Source organism: Canis aureus, chromosome 7 (assembly GCF_053574225.1).
Source record: "Canis aureus isolate CA01 chromosome 7, VMU_Caureus_v.1.0, whole genome shotgun sequence".
Taxonomy (NCBI): Eukaryota; Metazoa; Chordata; class Mammalia; order Carnivora; family Canidae; genus Canis; species Canis aureus.
Window position 1 is genome coordinate 50599554 of NC_135617.1, and position 17314 is coordinate 50616867.

Below are 17314 nucleotides of genomic sequence, written 5' to 3' on the forward strand. Positions count from 1 at the left end.
TATTTATCTTTAAGGCTGACTCATTAGAAGCTAGTAACTGCTTCTTATTGTCTCACTGATTTATCTTTTTCTCCCACGGATTTATCTTAATTTATGAGATAAAGTTTAGAGACCCAGGTTATTGCTAGCAATCCATGATGACCAGTTTTTTGTTGTTGTTGTTGTTGTTGTTTTATCCTAGTACGTTCAATATGTGATAAATCGTAAAATTCACATTTCTTCACCTTCCAAGGCAAGATCATCACCGAAAGAACTTTAATAAACTCCTTTAGTTTTCAAAGAATATGGGAGATTTTGGTGTGGTAAGGAAGGGATGCATAAAAATAAGTCATTTAAAACTCTAAAACATAATTTGTAGACTTTTAAAACTAAAACATAATCTGGAGACTACCTTGAGAATATCTTCCTTTAAGTTTCAAAGGGACACAGTTTATTGTATTAGATATTACCAAGATACATATGTAATACAATAAAATACATACTTTTTTGTATGTTCATTCTGGTAATATCATCATAGACCCTGTTTCTGAGTCTGAAGCGTATAACAAGCTCTGTGAGTAATTAAAAGACTAATTTGGAGATATTTAGGTTACTACCAGAGTCCTTAATTTTGTTGTTGTTCATCTACTACTTTAACTTTCAGGGCAGATAATTTAACTGAATTTTTCTTTTTACCAGCCCATATTATGTACCAGTATAAAGTTTCATTAAACTCCTTTTTAAAAAGATTTTATTTATTTATTTGAGAGAGAGGAAGACAGAACAAGAGAGAGCATGAGTGGAGGACGGAGGCAGAGGGAGAAGCAGACTCTGTGCTAAGCAGGGAGCTCAATGTAGGCTCTATCCCAGGACCCCGAGATCATGACCTGCGCCAAAGGCAGATGTTTAACTAACTAAGCCGCCCAGATGCCCTGTCATTCAAGCTACCTTAAAGATAGTTAACCCTCATAGATTGCAAAGGTGTTTGCCCAGTATCCTTTCTTTGCGGTGTCATTCCTCCCACGCTTCCCTAGTAAAATCATTCTATATTGTTAGTTTGGCTATAATTGGCCCTGTTACCCCAAGGGCAGAAGTAGTTGTGCAATCTAGGCCCAACCAATATCCCTGGCCTTTGATTAGTCCAGAGATGACCATGTGGCCATATCCTAGGAGGTGGAATCCTTGACAGGAACTTTACTATCAGAAAGGCAGAGTATTAGGGGGGCAGGGTGAATTTCAGGCTCTTCATTAATTGCTTCATTCATTTAACAAATGTCACTGAGTTCTTAATGTGCCAGACTCTGGTCTGGCCTGTTAAAATATAACAGTAAAATCAAACAGGGAAAACATTCCTATCCTATAGTGTTTATCTTCTAATTGGGGAGGGAGATGGATAATACACAATGAATAAAATGTAAAAGTAACATTTGGTATGTTGGAAAGGAATAAGAGCCCTAGACAAAGGGAAAATAGAGCAAGGTAAATAGGATTGACAGCATACAATATTAAGTGGAATGGTTATGATGGCTCTTATTAAGAAGGTGACATTTGAGCAATGACTTGAAAGAGGTGAAGGAGATATCTGGATGTCAACTGTCTAAACTATGAGACCAAAATGATATGAAAGAGGGAGGAAAGGACAAAGACCTGAATCTTTAATCCTTCAACAATAAGAGATTAAGGAGATATGGAAGAAAAAGTAAAAAGATAAAGAAGAAGCCATTGATGGGGGGGAGGCAAACCAGAAAAGTGCAGTGTCGTAGAGGAAGGTATGATTAACTCCTAGCTACCTTTCTCATTAGGTAAAGAGAACCTGTATGACATTAAAGCCAACCAATACAGAGAAATGGTGTTGAATCAAATTTGTCTGAATCAAGTTTAATCTCACTCTGATACCCTTCTAAATCACTTTTGCCTAGGACTATGACTTTGGATTCATTCAACACAAACATGACAAGAATCTTAGTTGCCTAAACAGAAGAGTTCCATTTTGGAGTTTTTCCTAAAAATGGAGCAGTGTAATTGGTGGATATTTCATCTTTTCTTTTACATGAAAAACTTCACTTGCTGGACTGAGTATCTTTCTAAGTCTACACCTCCAAAGATGACATCAATTTTTTATAATATAGCTAGCTCACATCTAACCAAAATCACACCCATCCCCTTCCCAAATGAGTAACAATGAAAACTGTCACTATTTCTGCAACCAAAGATGTTATCTTCAACTTATTTTGAAGCTAATTTCTAATGTCACAATCTACTCTCCTGACATCCATTTACTTTCAAATTTTTTAGATAATACCTACTTATGTAACCTTGTTATCACCAGGCCAGTTTTTAGTGTTAGATTTCTATTATTTCTTTTGCCTTTTGCTAGTTTCTTAGTTGGCCTGAGATCCTCACCTCATGGGATAGCATGAACAATCATTTCTAAGAGGTCTAGGGGTATCATATTTTCTCAATGCCATTAAACAGTATATAAAAAGAGGTGCCCCCAAAGTCTCCTAGTTCATCTGTAATTCTTCCAAAGTTGATTGTAGGGTGAAAAACGTATTGCTCTTGCTGATATGGTGATGATCCTTTTTACTAACTATTTTTTTAAGGTTTATTTATTTATTTATTCATGAGAGACACACACAGAGAGAGAGGCAGAGACACAGGCAGGGAGAGAAGCAAGCTCCATGCAAGAAGCCTGATGTGGGACTCGATCCCATGACTCCAGGATCACTCCTTGAGCTGAAGGCAGGTGCTTAACCGCTGAGCCACCCAGGCATCCCACTAACTATTCTTATGACATGGGATATCCAAGATTGCCACATGCCAACCACAGTTTACAATTTAGTGGAACCATTTTTATATTTTACATAAATTAATTCTCAGTGTGCTTCCTTCGTATATTATCAATTTCATGCCCATGAAACAGATTCAAAAAATGTTTTGAAAGTCATCAGGTAAGATTTTATTTTATTTTATTTTATTTTATTTTATTTTATTTTATTTTATTTTATTATTTTTTTTTTATCAGGTAAGATTTTAAAAAATACCGTTCGTACTGCTCTTCAATTCTCAGACCTCTGAAATTAACTATGAAAGATGTAGCATTATTTATAAGTTGTCTCAAATCATGTATTACACATAAGACAAGGCAATGTTCAGTGCATTATGGTCAATGAAAGAACAATGTAAATGAGTTTTCAATAGATCAAGTTATTTAAGGCCAGCTACATATGCATGGTGTGAGCATGATAGGAATTGTTCCTTTCACAGGCTTCAACTTATTGCTTCTATTCCTGGAAAGTGAGTGCCATGGACAGAAGCCATATTGATGGAAAAACTTGGTGTACATGAAATACTCCGTAAGTTCATGTCATGAACAGAAGATGGCCACAGGAAGCAAACTTAGATTCCAAATAGTGTTTTTTTCATTGAGGGTAAACAATTGTCATATTAATGCTACAAAAATCCCGATGCTATCAGTAGCTAGCTATTTTCAACTGGGGTATAACACTTTGTTAGAAATTCAAATCTTGTTGTTGCTGGCAAATTTTGTCCTTAGTAATGGCTATAGTCAAATTACCTTAGAGTAAGGAAAGGACAAGTCACTAGACCCAAACATGGTCTCTATTCTTTTTGGGTGAAATAACTAGGTTCAGACCTCTCTTTTAAGAGATTCATTCACGGTTTATCCAAAACCCTAGGGCACAACTCCTCCAATTGTACTTCTCCCAAGTCTTTGACAATTTAGCCAAAAGGCTGCAGCTCTCCCCAAATCAAGAAAGTTGGGTCACAATCTAGTCTTCCTTCCAGGCATAAAAATTTCAAAATGTCTTACTTGAAGTTCTGCCAAATAGGAGGATTTTCTCACTCCATTATCTTGCAAACTCACTCTTAAAGAGCTTTCTAATGCCATAGCAATCCACTTTTAGGTAGGGCTTACATACCCTGCAGAATTCCCTACAAGTATCTCTTAAGTCTTTTATCCTCTTTAGGTTGGACACAGAATTTTCTATCAAGCCATAGGCATAGGTTGAGTGAGGAAGAACGGAAACATGACCTACACAGAGTTAATGAATATAGGGAGAATTTATTGACTTCATGTACACAGGGGCCTGATCCTTAATAGACTTCCATTTAATAATGGAATTTATCTGGGCATGTTCAAACTTATAATTTGGTGGATCATATAATAAATAGATAATAGGGGCAGCCCCGGTGGCTCAGCGGTTTGGCGCCGCCTGCAGCCTGGGGTGTGATCTTGGAGACCCAGGATCGAGTCCCACGTCGGGCTCCCTGCATGGAGCCTGCTTCTCCCTCCCCCTGTGTCTCTGCCTCTCTCTGTGTGTCTATGAATAAATAAATAAAATATTAAAAAAAATAAATAGATGATAGAAGATACAGATACACTTCAGGGATCACATTTAAGTGTCCTTTGAGGTTTTACCACTTAAGAATTCTGCTCTGTTAGAGTCTTCAGACCTCTCAAAATTAGCAGTATAATATGAACTGGACAGGCAACTCATAGTAGGCCAGTCTAAAATTCTTCAATGGTTCTATAAAGTATACAAAGTAAAGTATGGTAGAAAAGCTGAAATAAATTATTAAGTAGTGAAGTATATCTAGGATGAAACATAAGACACCTTCAAAATTAAAAAAATCAATTAAATGCTATACCTCTTTCTGAATTAAATGGAGTAAAAGCCATCCTTAACCTTGGAGGAGATTACAATTAACTCCATATATTTAGAGATAAAAACCTCACTAAGAAATATATTTCTATAAGCTTCATTTTTAACATCACTTATTTTTTTTTAAATTTAGAATACTTACAACTTACATTTGTCTAGGGCCAAATATGACATCATCATATTGATAGAGAAGTGTGATGACCTGGAGAGGACATTTTTTAATCACTAATTTATGATATATTTCCTTGCCATAATATGGGTTTGGTATTTAACACTGTTCAGAAACGAAATGTCTAAAAACACCTGCATAAAGAACTACACATAAGTTAAATCATTGTTAAACAAGGTCAATATTGGGCAACCCGGGTGGCTCAGCAGTTTAGCGCCGCCTTCAGCCCAGAGCCTGATTCTGGAGACCGGGGATCGAGTCCCACATCGAGTCCCCCATCGAGTCCCACATTGAGCTCCCTGCGTGGAGCCTTCTTCTCCCTCTGCCTGTGTCTCTGCCTCTCTCTCTCTCTCTCTCTCTCTTTCTCTGTGTCCCTCATGAATAAATAAATAAAATCTTAAAAAAAAAAAAAACAAGGTCAATATTCTAGAACTCAATGTTTTCCCAAGCTAAACTAGAGAAATAAAAGAGAGCTAATAGAATCACAGTACCCAGGAAATCTTCGGTAGTGACTGAAACTTCAAGGATATTTCAGAAGATGGAGTGTGACTGGTTCACAAAAGAGTAAGTAGAAGTACCAAGGGCTTCCTCCTGCTCAACAGCATCATAACTCCAACACCATTTACTCTGTGCGTTAGGGAACCATCACTCTTTTTTTTTTTTAATTAATAAATCCATTTCCCAAGTATATACTCCTGAATTTGAATACAGCTGTTGGAAATAAAATATACACCATTTTCCCCACCTACTGTGGGATAAACTCAGTCACAATCATTTATCATTTGATACTGTAAGCCTCCGGTGGACCACTGGGGTCAATTAAAGTGTCCCTTCTCTAAATAATAATCCTGTGTCTTTACAATTTTTTTGTTTCTGAAAAAGAATAAAGAGGCATAGTATGTGTAAAAATGATTATATCAGCCTTTACCACACACTCTTCACTCTCTGGCTCTTTTTATTTTTATTTTATTTTTATTTTTTTTAAAGATTTATTTTTATTTATTTATTTATGATAGACATAGAGAGAGAGAGGCAGAGACACAGGCAGAGGGAGAGGGAGAAGCAGGCTCCATGCAGGGAGCCCGACGCGGGACTCGATCCCGGGACTCCAGGATCGTGCCCTGGGCCAAAGGCAGGCATGAAACCGCTGAGCCACCCAGGGATCCTCTTTTTATTTTTTAATTATCTCCAGTCTTCTTATAACCAAGGAGACCAAGTATCCCTTTCTTAATGAGATTTAATATTTCCAGAATTTTCTGGAGCATTTTACATATATTATATTTATTCTCATAATAACTATTTTGAGTAGTAGTCTTATCCTATTTTGCACTTTGTGTGAAGAAACTTAGGCCTTAAATCACATAGCAAGTAAAAGGGATGGGGGGGGGCAGTATTTGAACCCAGGCTATTTGCACTGTTGATGTGATGTCTTGTTGGTATGAAAGAAGGACAGTTCCCATTTTTATTAGGCCAGTGCAATTTGCTTGATTGTATATATCAAATGAAGTCTTAGGAAATACGTTAAAATTTTATCCTCTGCTATCTAAATCACAGCCAACAATCTCCAGTATTATTATTTCTTAAAGTACTATACCCAGTTCTCTCTCTTGCTGATAGTCACTACCTGTACCTACCAACTTTGACCCTTCCTATTATAATTAACAACTCTTGGGTGGTTACAGCCTTTTCCACCAGTGGAGAAAGGATAAAAGGTCATTTTAGGCATCTTGACACTTTCCTTTATTACTCTCTCTTTCTGGCCACTAATAGTAAGGAAGCACTGTGGCGAGAACATCATATGGGCTCCAGCAATAGGTTATAGATCTACTCTATAAGTCGTTTCTCTCCAATCCATTGAATTTCTTTGCCTAACTTATGTCAAACACTGACTCTTCACAGCAGTCATCATGAATCAAGGCTTAGTATAATTGCACATCAGTTAAAACCACAAGCTGTTAAAACTCTTGAGAGCTGTCCATGACTATGCTTTAATGTGCATTCTCGATGGGTCCAAAAAACACAAATGAAGCATATTTCAAGTATGTGCTCTTGTCCCTGGACAAAGTATCTTTAAAATCAAAGACCACTTCATCTCTTCTACCTTCTGTCAGTACTCTGGCAACTTGTACAACTCCTGAGTACATTTCCACTCCTTCCGAGTATGGTTTTGCATAGTGATGTTAAGGTCAGTGATAAATTCCAACTCTAGTTAATGAATAGGTCTCATAATTGGGAAGTTCATTTCAACTGGGAAAAAAAAAAAAAAAAGAAGGTGTAGGGAAGGATTCTGATAGTAGGGAAATCATTAGAAATGTCCTGCTATATCAGGTACTCAAGCCTGAAGTGCACTTAATCCAAGTAAAAGTCCACATGTTAGTGAAAGCAAAATCATAATTTTTACCAATCAGAACCCTAACTTTAACCATAAAAAGCAAATGCAACTGGGAATTTGGCTTTCCCTTACGTTATACTCTGTGCCCTCTGCCATTGCTACCTGGACAAGAGTAGTGTAAGCACTGAATTCAGGCTGAAAGCATTTCCTTCTGCATAATCACTTGGTTATACCAGTTAGGACACCTTTAAGTGCAAAGGACTATTGACCTAACTAAATGAGCTTCAATAATGGGGATTTGTTGTCTTATACAATGACAATCTGAAGTAAAGGGGTTCCAGTGTTAGTCCAAGAGCTCAGTTGCATTACTAAGGACTGAGGTTCATTTCATCTTCCTTCTCTACCATATTCAGCCCACTGGCTCTACTTTCACTCCTTAGGGCCAGGAGATGGCCACTGCAGTTATAAGCATCATGATAGCCAATATAGTCTCCAGTCAAAAGAAAGAGGTATTTATCCAAGATTTATAATTTTATAGACGAAAATATAAGCCAAGCAGACTACCCTTCATGTCCAAACCAGGCTCTAGCTTCAGTGGGCAGAGATGCTTAGCCATGATCTGGCCGTAGATAAAGCAGGAAAAGTAAGTATTTGGCATTTTAATCTTTGGTAAGATCAGATCTTAAAAATGCAGAAAGGGAGAAGTTATTAGTTTGGGTATATTTGACACGACACTGGAACTCAGTTTTGTTAAGTTGTCTACAATCAGACTGGGTATACTGCTTTCTCCATATAGAAAACATAGGGTCAGCAGAATGGCTTACTCATCCTATTATTCTTCTGCATCCTAATCCCTCCAAACTACCTTAATATGGTGCTGACTATGTGGCCTGAAGCCTTGACTTTGTTGGGTATGTCATCCTGAAACTACAGCATAATGGGTTGATATTTTAATTTCTGATTTACTCCCCAAACCCAAATGAATGGGGACCCCTACTGCTCCCTCTTTTTCCACCAACTCCATTTCAAGCCTGAGGTCTATTCCTTGAAAACCTCACTATTGGATACTACCAAAATGTTGCATAAAGACTGTATGGAAGAGACAAAACCTGGGTGCCTTTGGCATGGGAGATTTATTATAAGAGTGTCCAAGAATGTTGATAGGTCTCTTTAGCTGTGCAATTATTCTGGATTTGCCTCACAGTTTTTATAAGAGATAAGATATGCACTGAACTGTTCAGAGTGAGATCAAGTAGCCTGCCTTCTCTGTGTTTGTTTAGTAGTTATATTTCTTAAGAAGGATCATTTTTATTCCATTCAATATGGAGCATATTGCTAAGCAAAATTTCATTTTGGCTACCATAGGATCAATTGTCCTTTTTCAAGAGTAGTTGTCAGTGACCATCTTTAAATCAGGTATTATTGTCTTGACCCCATCATCTGTGGCTAGGCCAGCAGGGTTACTTTCCTGCAACACAGGTGGCTTAATCCTCAACAGTTTATTACTAAAATTAAAAAAAAAAATTACTAGAAGGATACAGTGAATTTCAGACATTCTTTAGAGTTTTTTTTTAAAGGGTTTATTTATTTGAGGAAGAGAGAGAGAAAGAGAGAGCATGAGCAGAGGGGGGAGGGGCAGAGGGAGAAGCAGACTCCCCACTAAGTAGGGAGCTGGACTCAGGGCTTGATCCCAGGACCCTGAGATCATGATCTGAGCTGAAGGCAGACACTTATCTGACTGAGCACCCAGGCACTCCTACACTTTATTTCCGAACCATGTCAAGGCACCAAATGCAGCCATTTAGAGAACACTTGTTTCATGCCAGTCAACATACTATGTTGCGTATTCATCAGCATCGGGTTAGTACAATCCCCATTATACAGATGAAGAAACATGGTCTGGAAGTGACTTACCAGTATTAGGCAGCAGAGAAGCCTATCTGTACTGACTGAATTACCTGACTTTGAATAGCTTGAAGGAAGAGAATGAAAAGTTAGAAGAAGCCATTTAAATTTGGTTGCCTTTCACATCAGACTCATGTAAAAAAAATAAATAAACATAAGGACACAGTAAAATATTAATCGGGCTTATGTTTATGGCTAATATTTTTTTCAAGCTGTCTTTAATTCTTAAGTAAAATAAAGTGAGTGTGAGATGGGCCTGAACTTTAGGTAATAAATTTCATCATGATAGAATTCTACATAGAGACTCAATTTCTTAAACACATTTTGTAATTGAGCTATTTTTGTAGTTGAGATGATTTTTATTATTTAGTTTGTTAGTTTTAGATGATTTTTAAATGTTGTTCTTAACTTCTATCAAGCTAGAAGGAAACTAGCTCTATTGTGACTACTGTATGCCAGACATGAGTAGAGGTGCTTTAGGCACACCAGGTCACTGAATTTTATGAATAGTCTCATATTTTTCATAGTTGAAATAAATACTTCCCCAATGATTAAAGAAATAGGTTACAATGACATATATCTTATGAAACTTCCTTAATATATACATTTAAGTATTACATTATGTCATTTATCTGAGAACTTTAAGCCATCTTTGAAATAGCTCCAAATTTATAACTATGGCTTTCCAAAAGTGATTACAGGTGTTTGTCATTGTTCCCAAGAGTACATGTAATTTTTTCCCTGATTATCTATCCTCTAAATGGAACATTACAAACTAACCTGGGTAATGATTTTGATCTATATTCTGATGTTGTGTACATGCCCTTCATTTTTAATTTGTATTCAGATATTCACATCGGAGGCAAGAGTCTAATTGATTGTTCTGAAGACAGAGTGCCTACTGCATCAAAATAATTGGAAATTTCCGACTCAGCCTTGTATATATAATGCATTTTTCTCTAGTTAAGATTTCTTTTGAATTTGCAGTTGTGCAGTCAAAATGCAAACATTTCAAAAATTATTTAACTGGCATCTTATTATTATGGACACTCTGCAGTTCATAAGCACATGCACATAAAACACCAAGAAAGTCAAGTACTAGAGACTTGCTTTATGGTATCAGGTTAATTTAAACATTATTCAAAATTTACATTTTTCTTTGTTGGGCTTGTTTAACCTCATGCTTGATCTCTTTAAGCCTCTTTGCTAATCTAGAAAATCTCATAGTAATTCATAATATTTTTTGTGGGGATTATGAGATAATGAATGTGAAAGTACCTAGCCTCAAATAGGCTTGTTTGGTATGAGGTTTCTATGTTTTTTTCCTGAACAATGCTAATCTGTCCAAATGCTACACAAGTTACGTAAACTACCAATATCAAGGGAACTTCGAGTTCATGAAAAAAAAATATATCCTAACCCCCCCTTTTTTTTAACTATGTGGAAAAATGTTGGATTTCAAGGTAAAGAAGGATCCTCACAACCAAGTGGCAAGCTATAAGTGTTACCTTGCTTTTTCTTTAGTTACTTAATCAAGTAAGTAAAGAAACACTGTCCAAGTTTTATAACTGCAATGTGTCATGGTGGCACCCCCATGCTTCTCCAATATTATTATTGCCTTTGCCTTGAATCATATATTCTCCTATTACCTAATTCCTCCACCTTCCAGCTCAACCTAGATAATACCTGCTCTAGCAGGTCTTACCTGAACATCATGTCCTCCCCCAAACAAAATAAACTTAAAATTCTATCTCCTACTCTCCCATCATTGGGGAGAGTCAATTCTTGATAAAGAGGAGCACATGTAAGCTTCTTAACTGAATCCATCCCCACACTATTATCTCTGTGAAGAGAATGTGCTGAGCCAACAGCCCAAGCTAAAGACTTCTGAGAATTAGTTTATGTGATCTTACAAGCTTATCTTTGTATTTTGGAGTCTAAACTACCTGTCAAGTCCATGGGCACAAAGAAGTTCAGAGTAGCAAAGAGAAAAGTTGGGCAAAACAATTTGGTCTACATTATGAATTCATCAAGGCCTGATTGGACTTTTTGTATCTTCAAGGTCAGTTCCCACCACAATTCTGGTATGTTATTTGGTACCAGCCCTTGACAATGACTCTAGAATAATCTAAGGAAATTCTGATTGAACCATTTAAAGCCTTTCTCCTGGGATGCCTGGGTGGCTCTGTGGTTGAGTGTCTGCATTTGGCTCAGGGCATGATCCCCAGGTCATGGGATCAGGTCCCACATTGGGCTCCTCTTGGGGAGGCTGCTTCTCCCTCTACCTGTGTCTCTGCCTCTCTCTCCGTGTCTCTCATGAATGAATAAATAAATAATAAAATCTTTTTAAAAAGGCCTTTCTCCTATAAATCTAATAATAAGAAACAAATACATGAATAATTTTTTAAAAAATTTATTGGATACTATAATTATAATTAAATATTATAATCACATCAAAAGTAAATAAATATTAAGTTGAAAACCACATGTAATAATATCCCATATTTATTCCTACTAAGAGGCACAAAGAAAGTGCAGCTTCTTTGTCTTAACAGATGTGATGTTTACCTGAGCCCCACCTCCTGGGAGACTGAAAATGGGTGGATTATTGAGGCAAAGTAGATAATAGTAAATTTATTTCACTAGAACATGGTCCATTATAATAAATTGAAAGTATTTTAAACTTACATATTCTTTTTTAGGTTATTTGGTTCTCTCAGTTCTACCTTTCCCTATCCCCCTGACCTTCTGCAAATTTGTGGACTCCTTTTCAAGCTAGACCTGCAGTGACAACAAGAGCCACCAAGCTTATATGTCGAAGTCCCTTCCTTGCACAGGTGGCTTCCAGGCCTCTGAAATCTATTAGCAATGTAATGCATTTTACAAAATGTGCAATATTAAAAGTTTTAACCACAAATGATGAAGAAGCTAGTAGCCATTTCTACCCTGATTTCTTCTGTCATGGATTCCCTCTTGTTGGTAGGTTGTCATGGGTGTGAGAAATTTTGCAATCAGCCTATGGGGATGTTTAATTGAAAATACATATAGCCTAAATTTAGAGTAAGCATTTTCATACTTTGTAATCATTTCTGTGTAAATTAAATTATTGCCACTAGTCTTGGAAGGCTTCTAGGAATAATGTAGTCCGTTTAAACAGTATTTAAGTATTTAAGGAGATTCTAAATGTCCTGAAATTTTAAAGTGCACATATGACATAAGCTTGACAGAGAGCTTCCCAGATTTTACAGCAATGGTAAAAATGCATATAGTATTACTCACGATAAGTTGTAAAGCCAAAGGAACTTTCCTTAAATGAATACTATTTTTTAAGAAATTAATTTTAAATTGTTAATTTTTTAAAAGCCAATTTCTATTATCCATGCCAGAGGACAGAGTTATTTTTCTCTTCTCTATGGAGGGGTGCTACAAATGCCTAGGGAGAAGCAATTAAAGTAAAAGCAGTAGACAATGTAGGGATGAAATGTTTTACAGAGGTGAGTCATGTAGCTAATTGATAAAAGTTATATCCAGTTCCTCCTATATTTTTCAAAAGCATTTGATAGCTTTTGAAAGCGTATTTTTGTAAATTCTTTTCTATTCCCAGTGTACATGTTCATTTTCATTCTCTAAGTTTTTACTTCTTTTTTATTCCCTCCAGGAAAGTTCCAAAAATCATTTAAATTTCAGGCCACACAAAGCCTGAAGCCTCCCTTGGGTGTGGTTAATGTGAACTCACAGCTCCAGCTTAAAAAGATCCCTCAAGTATCTATGGGGTCTTTCTGAGCTGGAGGGCTCCTGATATAAATTAGTGTGAATAGTCCTACCTGGCCTCTGGAAACAACCTGCTGGCTCCACGACAGGAGTCCTTGATCTCTAATACTATGGCCACTTTATTCTCTTTATTGCAACCCCAATCCTCCTCTGCTCTCCCAGCCATCTCTAGTCCCCCAACATCTATCAAGAGGGTATGCGCTGCATTGAAGATCCTTTTCCACACTGCACATCAGCCTTAGAGGTGCAAAGGCAGTGCTTCAGATTCTCTGAGATAGCAGTCTTAATGAGAGGCAGCTAAATTTCTGCACAGATGTGGAAGGGTCTCCAGACAGCGGCCTCTCTTGGAGGCTGTAACTCCCTATAGAAAACTAGGAAGATGTGTGCTCTCAAATCACTTTAAAATATCTCTAAGTTTCTAGGGATTACTATCTCATAATTTAGCCCAAATAGGATTAATTCCAAAATTTAACTTAGTTTCCATTTCTACAACCTATGCAGACATGATTTTATTTTCTCTATATAACCTCCCTAACACAAAAGGCCATAGTTTAAATCTGTTTATCATTTACTAGAGGAGAAGTCACATTTATACACCCTGGAATCCAAGCCGATTTTCTTGCTAAAGTTTTTGAAAATCCCATTTTGGGTGTCTGAAGCTGAATATGAATTATTTCTTTTTCTCTTCATTTCTGCTTCAATAAATCCTAATCTACCCCCAACTCACCAGCCACAAAAAAATAATGGATCTCATGGTGATGAAAGAGTAGGTCATGTGCCCAGGAAAATAAAGGAGCAAATGGGAATTACTTGATTTATCAATCTTTTCCATCACTTGAGTGGATGAAAATAAAAAAAAAAATTCAGAAATATTATTTCAGAGATAATTGGAAATTCAAATGGGAAAGGAGAAAACGTAACAAATCATAGCACAAATTTTTCTTACATTTAATCACATTTATTCTATTTGAAGGGCTTTCCATGGAGTCACCCTTTTCATGAGGAAAAAACCCAGGGAAGAGCATGGAGTTGGCTTTACCAGGGGAAGTGAGTCAGGACTGGCAGCCAGTGATAAAGCTGGGATGCTGAGATCCTACTCCTAGAAGAGCACAGAAGGTGCTCCTCAAGTTTGAGATTCTCTTTCTAACGGTGACAAGACAAAAAACAGAATGAATATCCATTTAGATAACATATTCACATTTGTATCTTTTCCCTTCAGCAACTAGAGGAAATCTATGTAATTTGAATTTTTAATTTCATAATTGCTAATAGCTTTTCTGACAGACATGGCATAATCTGCCCACTGAATTTTGTTTATTATTGCTTATATTTGGCCAATAATGTCACACAGGAGAAATATATTTACAATAAATATGCCACCCTAAAGTGTAATACCCATGAATTCTGTAGCTGAAATGAACTCAACCGTTAAAATGTTGAAAATGTCTTTTTTCTGTCTACTGTCCATCAGTTTCAATTTTTTATCAACCATCCCATAGTGATATTAAAACACTTAATGCTTTCATCACATCTCCTTTTCCCCATGTTTTCCAGTAATATTCCTAATCTGCTTAGGTCATAATATACTTTTTAAAGTTTATTTATTTAAGCAATCTCTACACCCAACATGGGGCTTAAACTCATGACCCCAAGACCAAGAGTTGCATGCTTTTCTGACTGAGCTAGCCAGGCATCCCAAGATTATATTTTAAACAGCTCCACTTATTAAATTGGAAGAGATGAGGCTCTAAAAGGGATATCCCTTCTGAAAACTGATATGGAGACAGTTGAAATTGCCACTTGACTCCAATCCTTTCATATTTCACAATAGCTTCCTTCTGCATTTGGCTACAGACTATTGCACGATCTCCATTCTACCTGAGGTTGGCTTTGTAGAGTCATAGAGGTTTTGGTCTTGAGAGATACCTAGTGAAAATACTGTTTAATGTCTACATTTTTTTCAAATGAAGAAATCAAAATCCATAGAAGTTAAATAACCTACTCAAAATCACACACCTACATGGGAACAGGTGAAAATTCTCATGTCAGCTCATTTGAAATATGGACTAAAAAATATAATGTAGGGTAAAGGAAGAGAGCTTCTATTTGTTATTAATAAAGAAAATATTTTAACTTTAAGGGCATTTGATTTTGTACAGGACAGAGAAAAATATTGCTTTGTATAAATTTTTATATATTAAAATATGCTCAGGAAAATCACCTTTTAAAAAAAGGGTCTCATGTTGTAAATGAACAGAAAGGTAAATTTTAAATGTAACAAAAACTAAAATTTTATTTACAAAGTAGAAAATAGAAATTAATAATTTTTAAATCTCTAAATAAACTAGGACTTTCTAAGATCAACTGATAAAACAATAAAGAAAAAGTAAATTTGACAATGAAAAAATAAAACACCTTTGAATAAAATATATATAAATAAGGTAATGAAGCAACAATAGAACAAAATAATTGCCAATTACAAAAAGAATGTAAAAAATAATACAAGTCTGGAAAATATATTTGGAAAACTACTACTGATAGTTAATATGTCTAATATTTATAAGGAAAACAAAAATGCTAAGACTCTATTCTGTACTGAAGTATGTCCCTCTAAAAAAAATATGTTGGAGCCATAACTCCTATTAGCTCAGAATATGACTATTTGGACATGGGATCCTTATAGAGGTAATAAGTTAAAATAAGATTGTTAGGGTGTGCCCTAACCCAATATTATTGGTGTTTTTTTTTTTTTAAGATTTTATTTATTTATTCATGAGAGACACAGAGAAAAAGAGAGAGAGGCAGAGACATAGGCAGAGGGAGAAGCAGGCTCCATGCAGGAAGCCTGATGTGGGACTCGATCCTGGGACTCCGGGATCACGCCCTGAGCCAAAGGCAGATGCTCAACTGCTGACCCACCCAGGTGTCCCTAGTGTTTTTATAAAAAGGGGAAATTTGGACACAAAGGCAGATATGCCTAAAAGAAGAAGGCCTTATGAACACATAGTCATGCGTCGGGTTGATGCTTCTACAAGCTAAGGAGCACCAAAGATTGCCAGCAAGCCACTGGAAGTTAGAAGGGAGGAATGGAACAGATTCTCCTTCACAGTCTTCAGAGGGAGCTTACCCTGTCAACAACTTTATCTCGGACTTCTAGCCTTCAGAACTCGGAGCCAATAATTTCTACTGTCCCAACCATCTAGCCTATGATACTTTGTTGGGGGCAGCAAACAGATACAAATCCCAAATCACAAATGAGACACAAGCAGATAAATTTTAAAAATAACCCATACAAATAGTTAATGAAGGTCTTTAAATGATTGAAGTTTGCTAATAATTTTTAAATGCATATTTAAGTAACTCAATTTTCTTTTTTCATAAAATAAATTGGCAATTAAAATGCTAATATTGAATGATTCGGGGTATATATATATATATATATATATATATATATATATGAATAGTTTTTCATCATAAATCAAGAGACCACAAAAAAATGTGTTCTTATTTCTTGACTGGGCATTTTCTATTTCTCTAAATATCCCTTTAAGGAAATAGGCAGACAAAGGCATTTGACATTACTTAAAAGAGCAAATAATGCAAAACTATGAATGTTCAAAAGAAGGAGAAAATAAAGGAACTAAAGTAACTTTATGGGAGGAATTAGTTTATAGATATTAAAATGATATTAAACAAAATTGTTTCAATACTATTGGGAGAAACTCATTTTAAAAAAATAAAAATTAATAATTATATATAAATTCACAATTATAAGCCTGGGCTATAAAAATTTATTTGAAGAAGATAAGTGGAAGTCATTTTTAAATGTGAAAAGTGGCTATCCTGAGGTATGTAGGGATTATTTTAGAGAAGGAAGTTCTTCAAGCTTCTCGACAAAACCTACATAAAGAAAAAGAATCAAAATAGAAAGTATATTAGTTTCCTAGGGCTGCCATCACAAATTACCATAACTGAGGAGGCTTAAAACAACCTCTGAGACCAGAGGTTCAAAATTAAGGTTTTGGCAGGGCCACACTCCTTCTGAAAAAAACTCAAGGAAAGACTCCTGGGTTTGTTGGCTTGAGGCAGCATTGGTTCATTCTGTTCCTCTGCCTTCATATGGCTTTCCTTCTGCATCTTTCTTTCTTCTTAGAAGGACACCACTCACTGGACTTAGGGCCCACTCTAAATCCAAGATAAATTCACCTCAAGACTCTCAACTAATTACATCTGCAAAGACCCTATTTCCAAAGAGAATATTCTGGGTTCCAGATGGACATGAATTTTGGTAGGACACTTTCAACCCATGGTAGGAAGAGAAGAGAAAAAGGAAAAGAAAAATCCTAAAAAAAAAAAAAAAAAAAAAAAAAAAATGGCTATCTATTACAAGATTATGCATGATACATTTTACAACAGTTTATTTCAAAGTTTGCAATATTTTAATAGCATCACAGAATAACTTTAAATAGGTAA

At 36.0% G+C, this 17314-nt stretch overlaps 1 long non-coding RNA gene across 8 annotated transcripts in view; it reads left to right on the forward strand.

Annotated features, from left to right (window-relative positions):
* LOC144316850 (uncharacterized) overlaps positions 1-17314 on the forward strand; it is a 138480-nt gene that overhangs the window by 101577 nt on the left and 19589 nt on the right. For 4 of the 8 annotated variants that reach the window (XR_013382686.1, XR_013382693.1, XR_013382685.1 and 1 more), the window contains one exon: positions 11773-11987. The exons of 2 other annotated variants lie outside the window; for them this stretch is intronic. This is a non-coding gene — a long non-coding RNA (uncharacterized LOC144316850). Of the gene's footprint in view, positions 1-3246; positions 3336-11772; positions 11988-17314 lie in introns of those variants that run through there. 2 more of the 8 variants (XR_013382688.1, XR_013382684.1) reach the window with 1 other exon arrangement.